Raw genomic sequence first — 12,398 nt, forward strand, 5'->3', positions numbered from 1 at the left:
TAAAAAAAAAAATTATGCACATACTTAACACTTATTGTCACTAATGTGATAACTGACACCAGGAATCAAAAGACTGAAATGTACAAGGAATTAGATAGTGTGTGTATTTTCATCTAGCATATGACAATTTTTTTTACATATATTTATAAAAGGACATTTGAGACACTAGAAGTACAAACCCATGGCCTTTTTACATGTAGCTAGTGGCAATGCTGTTGGACAACAAGGACCTAAAGACTTTACATTTGTGAGTAATTATTAACAGTATCACAGATTAACTATTCATAATACTAGTCATACCTCTTAATAAATTCATTCAAATGTCAGTGTTCTTAATCTCTCCCCAACACACTCCTTGCAACATTCCACTCATCCAAAACTTGTTGCACAGAAAGTCTGCTCCTCTACACTTTCCTTACTATGCATCGCTTATACTCCTTCTCCCACAAACAGCCTTCCACCCAGTCCTGATTACAGTAATCACTGAACTGGAATCAAGATTAATAAAGTCACTGATTACAATAATCAGTACTAATATTCATCAACATGCCAATTATTATGCGGGTTACTATTATTTAGCAGCTATTAGTCAATAATATCAAACAGCGTAGCAGGATTATGCGATGGCTGTTAATTATGTAAACCTGTCACCAATGGCAGTTCGTGGCGTGAAATCATGGGGATGCTGCAACTTTCGAAATATACATAAACACTGTAAGTACAGTGTATACGTGTTTGGATAAAATATCAAAATTATGGTAAAAAAATTTTTTTAAAAATTAAACATGAAAAAATATTGTTTATTATCGATAAAATTATACAGTTTGGTATAATTCAAAATTACTTAAAAATAAAATATATTCTTGTTTTGCAATGAAATTATACAGTTTATAATTCAAAATTACTTGAAAATTACTATAACAAATGTTATGTATTTAATTGTAATGTCCAAATATTTAAAGAGAGTAAACACGATAAGCATTACAAACACTACTATTGGCGAAAACCGCATATAAACAGTGGGACTGGCGATGGACAGTGGCGCATTACGCTAATAGCTCGCATCTCGCTATGACGTGCATATGCTTGCACGCGTAGTAATATGACACTGAAAAACAGTGCCGCTAGCATCCTTTATTCTCCTTTTTTATATTTTTTTAAAAAAATTTTTAAAATTAAAAAAAATTAAACACGAAAAAATATTGTTTATTATCGATAAAATTATAGTTTGGTATAATTCAAAATTACTTAAAAATAAAATATATTCTTGTTCTGCTTCATGAAAACATATCGTTTATTATTGATGAAATTATACAGTTTATAATTCAAAATTACTTAAAAATTACCATAACATTTGTTATAGTAATTTCCACAGTGTCATATTGCTACGCATGCAAGCATATGCACGTCATAGTGAGATGCGAGCTATTAGCATAATGCGCCACTGTCCATCACCAGTCACACTGTTTATATGCAGTTTTTGCCAGTAGTAGAGTGTTTGTAGTGCTTATCATGTTTACTCTTTTTAAATATTTGGACACTACAATTAAATACATAATGTCCAAATATTTAAAGAGAGTAAACATGATAAGTACTACAAACACTACTACTGGCGAAAACTGCATATAAACAGTGGGACTGGTGATGGACAGTGGCGCATTACACTAATAGCTTGCATCTCACTATGAGATGCATATGCTTGCACGCGTAGCAATATGACACTGTGGAAAATAGTGCCGCTAGCATCCTTTATCCTCCTACATGCTACAAGATGGATTTTTTTTTTTTTTTACAAAATAAGAGAATTGTATAGGATTGTTGATGATAAAATTAAATATTGAAAGCAAATATAAATTAATAAATATATTTATATATCGAGAAAAATGGGTGTGGGGGAGATTCTGTTCCACAGCACCTATGCACAAGCCGCCCCTGCCTGTAACCGTATTAACTTGCAACAATGTCATAAGTGGTGTGATTTAACAGTAATATACTAACTATTCTAACCGATATTTTGTTGGTATGAATCCAGCATCTTCAGAGGAGTAAATCACTTTAATGAAACATATCTAAACTAACCCTGGGTTTATAGGTCATAATAGTTATTTAATTAAACCTACTAGTTTCACCACATATGCTAGTGGCTTTGTCCGAGTTAGGAAAAACAAATAAATATAAGTAGTAAATATGAATCATTACATAACTAAAAAACAAAGGAACCGTTACACAAAAATAAAAGTGAAAACAGAAACACATGGACAGTGAAAGCTAGCATGCGTCCATCATTGCTCAGCAAGTGAGCATGATAGTTTGCAGAAAAATTAAAGTCCGATGTGTTGAAAGATCTAATAATAAGCGACTTCCAAATGTCACAAAATCATTTCTTGGTTTCTGTTGAGAGTGCCTTGTGAGTGGATTACCATTGCAGCCTCTTTGATGTTATGGGCACTGAAGTTGTCTATGTAAGGCATGAAGCTCTTGTCCCATTCAATATTGTGGCGAGTGTGGGAGAAAAGGAATTCCAGGGCCGAGTTGTGTTCTTTGTTGTTATTGACATCTCCAATATGCTCCATTTGCTGAAAGTTTATTTTTCACTTGGTTAGACTATGTAATAAATTTAGTTTAATCCTTTATCCAAGTGTAAGCAAACAAAGTTTGCGCCTGAAAATATCTTCAGGACTGGGGTAAAGTAATGCAACACCAGGCAACTCCGCGCAAAGATGGACCAAGCTCTCATCACTCCTTGTCTCAGTATCTCCCATAATGCAAAGCACATCTCCTTGCAGACGTATATACTGCTATGCATTAAGAGGAAGGGCCACTACCCAGACCGGTTTCAACCTTTATTGAGTTTCGTCAGTGGGAGGCAGACCCAAATGTGGAGATACTAAGGCAGAAGCAACAGGAGAGGTCATATTTACCTATAGAAGTTGCCAACAGGTGTACCACCTTATCATTGAATTACTCTGGATTTAGAGAAAGATGTAAGTTTATTTTTCACTTGTTAGACTATATAATAAATTTAATTTAATCCTTTATCCAAGTGTATAGTGGCCCCTTCCCTTAATGCATAGCAGTATACATGTCTGCAAGGAGATGTGTTTTGCATTATGGAAGATACTGAGACAAGGAGTGATGAGGGCTTGATCCATCTTTGCTCGGAGTTGCACTACCTTACTCCAGTCCTGAAGATATTTTTAGGCGCAAAACCTTGTTTGCTTACACTTGAATAAAGGATTAAACTAAATTTATTATATAGTCTAACCAAGTGAAAAATAAATTTCCAACATCTTTCTCTAAATCCAGAGTAATTCAATAATAAAGCTGTACACCTGTTGGTAACTCCTATAGGTAAATATGACCTCTCCTATTGCTTCTGCCTTGGTATCTCCACGTTTGGGTCTGCCTCCCACCGACGAGACCTCAATAAAGGTTGAAACCGGTCTGGGTAGTGGCCCTTCCCTTAATGCATAGCAGTATATATGTCTACAAGGAGATGTGCTTTGCATTATGGGAGATACTGAGACAAGGAGTGATGAGAACTTGGTCCATCTTTGCTCGGAGTTGCACTACCTTACCCCAGTCCTGAAGATATTTTCAAGAGCAAACTTTGTTTGCTTATACTTGGATAAAGGATTAAACTAAATTTATTATATGCTCCATTTGCCTTATTTCTAAACTTCTAGATATCAGACCTGTGCCAGCTTCCATGCTCCGCATGTCTGTTTTTACTTTTATTTTTGTGCAACAGTTCCTAGATATTCAGTTTTTAGTTATGTAATGATTCATATTTACCACTTATATTGTATATTTGTTTTGTTCTTCCTAACCCAGATGAAGCTACTAACATATGTGGCAAAATTAGTAGGTTTAAATAAATAACTATTAAGACCTATAAATCTAGCATTAGTTATTTTGTTACATTGGTTTTTGGTCAAAAAAAAAAATCAACACACTCATCAAGAAACACATTTATCACTATAATCAAACATTTTGCTCTTGACCCCAGCACACATATTGCATTTATCTGCTATAGGCCTTGTGGCTTCTTGCATGTGGGAATAATAAAATCAATTAAAAAAAGAACTGAAGCCCTGGGATATGCAAGACGATATATAGGTAATTACTGGTTAAAGGTGGTTCACAAAAAGCTACCAATACCTTCTATGTGATACCAATATTTTCTTCCATTTAATCCTGAAAACATGTGTCCAAGTTTTATTTTAGTGAATATTAGTAATTATTATTTTTTATTATATTTTACTTATTTCAGGCGTTTGCACACCACCGCGCTAGGCCGTACGAAGGAAGTCTTGGTTTCGAGTCTAGTCGGCGACTAGAGGAAATTTTTCTAAGCCTTTTTTCGACCGGTTCCCGAGTTAGTCGATCTCTGGCACGGGCAAGCAGGTTTTTCCTCCCGGAAACTCGGGTTTTTCGTCCTGTAAACTCAAGAAAATCGACCGTAGAACCCACATTATTTCAGACATTAAATATATTGTGTTAGGGTTAGAGACCACGAGATGGCGGCACATTTGAGCCGTCTCTCTTCACTGCGTACCGCTTAATTAGTGATAGCCTTGGGCCATCTGTCTCTGATTGGGTACCAGTGGAGATTGAACTGCCCACTCAGTCTCCAAAAGTTAGATAGGGCTAAATGGCCTCGCCTACTCCCGTATATACGGGAATAAAAAAGGCGTTAGCTGATTTTTTTTTTTTTTTTTTTTTTTTTTTATTTCAGGTTGTAATTTGAGTGAGTGTGTGTGAGAAATAGTTAAGAAAGCATTTGTATACATGTACCAATACACACACAAGGAAAATAGCAGCCAAGGCTTCCATGTTCACTGCGTAACAACATTAACTTGCAACAATGTTGTAAGTGGTGAGATTTAACAGTAATACTTATTATTCTAATAATTAATATTAGGGATTCTTGTACAATGTAGTCTATGTTCTATGTATTCATTGCCAAGAGTAAACAGCTTATGGTATGAAAGCGCAAATGGAGAAACAGTGCCAAAATGTTTTGTGTGCCAGTGTAAGAAATGCAAATCATGTGGAAGGTGGGAAAATGAAGTGACAAATATTAACGATGTAAGGAAATATTCGTCACTTCATTGTGGCTGAAAGTAATGTGCGTGATGAAGTGATAGTAAGGAGCGAAATAGTGCACTTATGTTGCATCCGTTACAGGACATGGCTAGAGTAACAGAAAAGTGATTGTCATGTGGTACAGCAGATGAGAGAATGAAAGAAAAAGTGAATTCGGAAAGTATGAAAATGAGCAGGTATGCACATACCTGTTTTTGCCTCAATTCTGTCCCTCCATAAAGTGAGAGAAACTGGAAATAAGGAGAAGATATTGTATGGAGATTTGATAAGAGGTGTACTTAATGAGCAAGTGATGAAAGCATGTGTTCCTAGGTGCAAAAAAAAAAATCAAGGATATTAGTGAAGCTGTTAGTTTGTTATGGCAGGAACAAATGATTGAAAAGGGAAAATATGCAATGAGAGAAGATATGAAACAGTTCTTGAAAGAAGCGAAAAATTAAGAGCAAGGAAGTAAATATTATTATTATACAAGCACCTCCATGGAGTCCGAAGACTCATCGCAGGAAACCCAATCTATCCTACCTCTCCTTGAATCCATTAAGACAAAGCATTCACAACCGACTGTGGAAACTCATTCCACTCATTCACCAAACAAACAATCTAGCCCTCACACACACACCTACTGACCACACCTTTATTCAACTTCCAGGGATGAGCACCACACGGGGGTCATCCCTGGAGGTTGAATAAAGGAAAAATTCATTTCCCCTATATCTGTTCTATAAAATCCTTTAAGCAACTTAAATGTTTCTATCATATCTCCTCATTTTCTTTTATCAACCAATTTCTGCAATCCACACACCTTCAAATCTATCCTCATAAGGAGTATTCCACAGGCCACTCACCATCTTGGTCACTTGCCTTTGAATCCTCTCCACCGCTTCCTCATCCCCAAGAAACCAAGGGGACCAGACCTGAGGACAGTAATCCAGATGTGGTCATATCAAGGCCTTATAAAGAGGAATGACAACCCTCCTTATCTCTACTTATTGTGTTCTTCAATAACCAAGTAAGCTTATGGACTACTTTAGCAATATGTCCTCTAAACTTTAACAATCTACCCCCCCCCCCCCAAAAAAAAAAAATCTTTAACTTCATCTCTTTCCTGGAGTACAGTACCATCAATGTGATACACAGCTTGTAATCTATTAATCCCAAAATGCATAACTTTACATTTGTCATCATTGTCTGAAGCAAAAGTGTTTCTGTATCCCTCGAAATGGATAAAATTGAGTATGGGCTGCTGAGTTTAAACGTTGCCACACAAGCCTTGAAGATGATCCATGTGAAGGACATCCAAAAAGCATAACACCACCAGAAATCATTGATCAAATGCACGATATGGTACTGGATGACCGGTGAGTCAAAGTGTGAAAATTGCTGATTGCTATGATCGAGATCATGGCATCGGTGTTTTGGGATGCTAATGGCATTTTGTTTATTAATTATCTTGAAAATGGTAAAACAATAACCAAGGAATATTATTCTGATCTTTTAACTAGACTAGATGAAAAAACTCATGAGAAAAGATTCAGTTTGCAGAAGAAAATCATCTTTCATCAGGACAATACACCTGCCCACAAAGGTATTTTGGCAAAGAGAAAAATTAAGGGATCTGCACTATGAATTGTTGGAACATCCACCCTATTCCCCTGATTTGGCTCCCTCTGACTTCTATCTCTTCCCAAAACTAAAACTTCCTCGCTGGTCAGCATTTTTCTTCAAATGAAGAGATGATTGCAGCTGGAGAGAGGTATTTTGCAGATCTTACCGAGAACCACTACAGGGACGGGATAATGCCACTGGAGCATCACTGGAATAATTGTATTAGTCTTAAGGGAGATTATGTTGAAAAATAAAAATAATTTTTAAATTATAAATTCATCCGTTTTTCATTGTTAGGCCGAGAACTTTTCAGACTACCCTCATAAAATCTTTGTTCCAGTGGCACGTCGGAAAAAATAGCAGGTCGTTAAAAAAATACAACTTCTACACAGCTTTTAAGCCCCACTAGAAACTTGCTACCCTTATCTGTTCTACCAAAGATCAGCTCCCTCCTCTCACAGTGCCTGGAGTATATATATAAAATATCCTGTCACTACAAGCTAGCTTATTTCGGACAGACAGGTAGATCAGCCACTGTCCATTTAGACAAACACAAATCTTGCAACTGCAATCACGATTATGGTCAATCTGGCCTTACAGACCATGTATTGGACACAACTCACAGGATCTTCTGGAAGAAAACCACCATAGTAAATTTTAAAAGGAAAGACTTTTTGGAATCTGTGGCAGCACTCAGAAATCAACTTAATCTCAACAAATACAGATGAATATAACTTTCCCAAAATTTGGAAAATAAGAATTGTAAGAGGTTCCAGTTTACATCCTAGGCCACCTACAAATGCTCAGAGGGTGCACCACCTAGATAGGACTTTAGTCACCCATGTGTTTCATTTAATATTGTATTTTTTGTGTGTTTGTTTGTGCGTGTTACAAGTATTATTTGTACTCACTGAAGATCTCTGTGACAGACAAAATATTGAAAGCATTAAAATTAGTTTTTAATCCTTGTCTAGTGCTGTCAATACTCCATTAAACCTCCAACATGATTATGAGTGAGACCTCATATTCCCCCTACCCTCCATTTGGTGAAAGTGACCATGCAGTTCTGATTTAGAGCAAGAATAGGCATAAATGAGTATTAGAACAGTACAACAGATGAAAGAATTTGAAGGAAATGTCAGTTGTGCATGAAAGAAGAAAATGTTGACAGTAATGGTAGCATGTATACCTCAAGTGAAGAATATACTAATCTGGAGTTAAATGGATAATTAGAGAAATTAAAGAGGAAATTGCAGAGGGAAAAGATTATGGAAGGAATAGAGAGAGAGAAATGGAGAACAATAGTTGCATGATGAATATAAGGCTTAGAAAGTGAATAGTATAAGCATGGAGAGAAAAATTAAAATATGAGAGGAGACTAATATTACAATCCAAGGAAAATCCCAAGGAATTTCTTGGAATGTCAGGAAAAAGATTGTGGATGGATTACCTTGCTTGATGGAGACTGGACTTGAGTGGCCAAGGCAAATGATATAGCTGAGCTATTTAATGATCATCGTTAGTATTCCATCCTGATAAAGAAGCCTTTATTCCTAGAGGAAAAAATGAGGGGTTGAAGCATTAAAAGTAAATGATGAGGATGTATTCCAAATACTGAGTATACTATATGTCAGTAAGGCAGGGAGGCCTTGATGGAATTTTGCCACCTTTTAAGGGAATGTACTGTGGAACTGATCATGCCATTAACCTGGCTGTTTAATGAAAGTCATGCAATGGAGAAACTCTGGAGAGCAAAGCAAAGTAAGATTGCATAAGGGTAGAATGGAGGTTGCAAAGTATAGGCTAGTTTGTATTCATTATGTGGTGGTTAAGATTTTGGAAAATTTGGTAAGAACTCATATGCAGAATTGGACAGATGAGAGTAATATTTATTCAGGCCAGCATGGATTTGTTAACAGGCACTCTTGTTTTAGTAATCTGGTTACCTTTTACAATAGAATAAAAGGAGCAGTGAATGAAGGATAAGGCATATTTATTTATTTTTCCTCAAAAGGCATTGACAGGGTACTGCATGACAAGTTGGTTTTTAAGTTGGAACATATGAGTTTGGATATCAGCTTAGTGGATTGATAACTAGCTTTCTGATCAGAGCTGTATATTGGAAAGGAGGACGAGGAGTAGGAAGATTATTACATGTTCCACAGAGTTCAGTCTTCATGTCAATGATATTGTCGCTGGACTAAAGGGAAATAATTAGTTGCTTGCAGATGATGTGAAGCTTGGTAGGTTATTAGCAATAGTGATGTTTTGGCTCCTAAAGAGAATTTAAATAAGATAAAAGGTGGTCATCAAATGAATGGTGACGTCAACTTAATGAATAATTCAATTAAATGTAAGGTTCGAAATTTGGGATCTGCAGATGGATGCTTCATATTCATTAAGTAAAGTTATACTGGAAGTAAATGGAGTAAGCAAGGGATTATAAGATGATTATAGATAGAAATTTGAAGTTCTGCAGACATATTGCCATGGTTATGAAGACAACTCAGAGAACTACCACAATACTGAGGAGGACACTGACCAGGAGAGATAAAATAGTGATGGCTCTATTGTATAAAACTTTGATCACACTACATCTGGATTCCTGTGATCACATCTGTCAAAGGATTTCAAGGGGATGAAATAACCTTGGAGAGGATGCAGAGACAGATAAAATATCAGGACTGTACAATGTTAGTTACGTATTTACTTGAATATAAATTCAGGTAAATTCCTCTTACTCGTACCACCTAATTTTACTTTATGAAAAAAGAAATTAAAAAGTTTCACATATACCTCACACACAAAATAAAGTTTAAACATGTTCACGTCGTGACGATAGTAACTCGCACGCTGCAGTAAACAACATGCCCTCCCCAATAGCCCTATACTGCAGACGCAAGAAAAACAAGTAGTTTTATTGTATCACTGAATAAGGTACAGAGACATCAGCAGTGTGTGTGTGTGTGTGTGTGATATATTTCTCAACAAATAGTGTAATTAGAGACAACTGGGATAAACACGGCACTAACTAATGAATCATGTCCCCTCCCACAGAAACTATGCTGTAGACTCGGACAAAAATCATTTGATGCTGGTAAACACAGTATCTAACTAAAACCTATTGTCCAATTTTTCAATTGCATGAAACAAGTGTTTGATTGCATTTGAAATTTTCTGCCATCAAGATAGATCACAAAGGCTAACTTAAAATAAAATTCTATCACGAATTGAAACATGCCATATAGTGTGTGTGTGTGAGAGAGGGTCTGCCTGCAGAAGTGGCATGCAAACAAGCAGCAATAAAATTCAATTGAAGGGTTGAAACTTTGTGTGAGTTGAGTCCATCCGCATAACGCAAAAGCAGTACACAAACGGCAATGAGAAATTCTGTCGGAACAATAAATGGACAAAACACCATCCCATTGTGAATGTGTTAAGACTAAGAAATATATAGTGAATGTTGTTATGGAAGTTTCAGATATCATGAAATTCGGCTGAAGAGAATTAGCATTTCAACTCAAAAACTGTCGGCTTGTCTTTGTCATTGGGTCACGCAATCTTTTGTTAATACTGCACCAATTATATGCATGTCTTCATAGCTGGTCTATCTCTACAGGCCTACCATTGCTGTCTGTTTCGCGCTCTGCTTTCACTTCACATTAGTCATTCGTGAAGAATTGTTCATTACATATCTCAAGTCTTGTAATTTACTGGTAATTTTTGCTTGAAATAATGAGAAAGAAGATGACGCTATTTGGGTAGATGACTTGACAATGCACACATGGAAACTGCTCTCGAGGCCAGAAGTAGTGATAGCGAATAGGAGATTCTTGGTAAGTTCACTCATTTTCAGTTTTTTCCTGAAACTTAAGTTTTCGAAAATCCCCACAAAATCCTCGCACCACGATTTTTTCGCTTTAATTTTGGGGAAAAAAAAGTGCAAGTTATATCGGAGTAAATACAGTATGAGGATAAACTGAAGGAATGCAAACTACAGTGTTTGGTGGATAGAAGACAAAATGGTAATATGAATGAGACATATTTGTTGAAAGGTTATTACTGGATTGACACCAGAGACAGTTTTCATATTGTAGAACCAGAGGAAAGGTACAAGGACAAGGGGACCATCCCTGGAAGTTGTAAAAGGAAGCAGTAAGAGAGTAAGAAGTTGTATAGGTAAGAAGTTATATAGGTAACCAATCAAAACTTACTTGAGAACTTTTTCAGCAACAGCATCCTCTCTTCTCCTCAGTAAAACACTAATCAATTTGAGTCACAGGGTAAATGTTTTCATTCTCGATTTTTTCTGAATCTTTTGTCAAATTCCTGATGTGATTCCCTTGTTCCATGGAGTCATAGGCCTCATCATGGGAGGTCACCCTTAAACAACAGATATCATACCACTCAAACTTCTCTGCTGTCTGCACTCTTACTACCTCTTACTCAAGTAGTACATTCAGATTTCCTACCACTCTCCATACAACAAACTTTCTTACCCTCTTACTCATTAAATCTTTTTGTGACTTACATGGACGGCCTTTTGTTCTTGTTTGTTTCTCTTATTCTTTACCATATCCAAAATCTTCCAATATCAATCCACTGAATACTTTTCAACAAATTAAATGTCTCAGTCATATCACCTCTGCTGTCAATTATCATTATGCTGCCTGTCTACCCAGAGAATAGACTGACAGTATATGATGTTCTGAAATCCTGATATCATTTTTGTTATCTGCCTCTACACCCCCCCCCCCTTCTATCTACAGTTACTTCATCCCCAACATATTCCAGTGACCAGATTTGGGAACATCATATTATATGAAATACTAAGATACTAAAATCCCTCAAGTCCTAAACTAAGAAATTTATTATTTTAACAGAAACTATCAGAAAGAAGCAAAACCAGAATCACAATCCATCTGGAATATTCTATAGCCCACATAACCAATTGTATCAGCTATATTTAACTATTGTTCAAGGCTGTAATTTCATACTTTTATATTTAATTGGTTTGTCTTTTTTTATGGCGCTCACATTTGATACTAATGAATATTTTTTCAAGCTTTCATTAGATCTTTAAGATGAACTTTCTATAAAGTATTTTTTTTCAAAATATAACTTTCTATATAATTTTCTTTACTATACTTTAAGGTTAGTCTTCAATACATCTTTGAAAGTAATATGAATTTTTCATTAGCATGTTATTTACATTTTAGTGTTTTCTATTATTTTATGGGCATTCTTGTGTCCATTTAAATGAATGGGTGAATGAATTCAAAAGTGATCACAGGATTTTTCCAATAACTGAAAATAATTGTGAAGAGTGACAGCATTTCAATGACAATGAGTAAGGAAATGTTCTATGTGGAATGAATAATTTTTTTTTTTTTTTTGAAATTTAAAAATACTCCAAGCGTGTATGTGTTAGTACTCTTACTAAGATGCATTACCAAAGAGTAAAACCATGGCCTCTGTATTCAACAAGCAATCACATGGACCAATCTGAATTATATCTTGAACACTACTTTTTTAGTATCTCACTCATTGACTTAATCAAGAATGCATTCTGAACCATATACCTGATTTTGATTACTTGCATAATTTGAAACATAGAAAGGCCTGCACTAACTTCTATTTCACTTGATTCATAAGCCATAGTACATAATTAATCCTTGAAGGCC

At 35.7% G+C, this 12,398-nt stretch overlaps 1 protein-coding gene across 3 annotated transcripts in view; it reads right to left on the reverse strand.

Annotated features, from left to right (window-relative positions):
• Positions 1–12,398, reverse strand: part of Ypel (Yippee-like) — a 349,317-nt gene that overhangs the window by 165,434 nt on the left and 171,485 nt on the right. The gene's annotated exons all lie outside the window — the stretch shown is intronic.

The sequence above is a fragment of the Typopeltis vanoorti genome, chromosome 4, assembly GCF_054136105.1.
Source record: "Typopeltis vanoorti isolate ZY-2024b chromosome 4, IOZ_Tvanoo_1.0, whole genome shotgun sequence".
In the NCBI taxonomy this organism is placed as follows: Eukaryota; Metazoa; Arthropoda; class Arachnida; order Uropygi; family Thelyphonidae; genus Typopeltis; species Typopeltis vanoorti.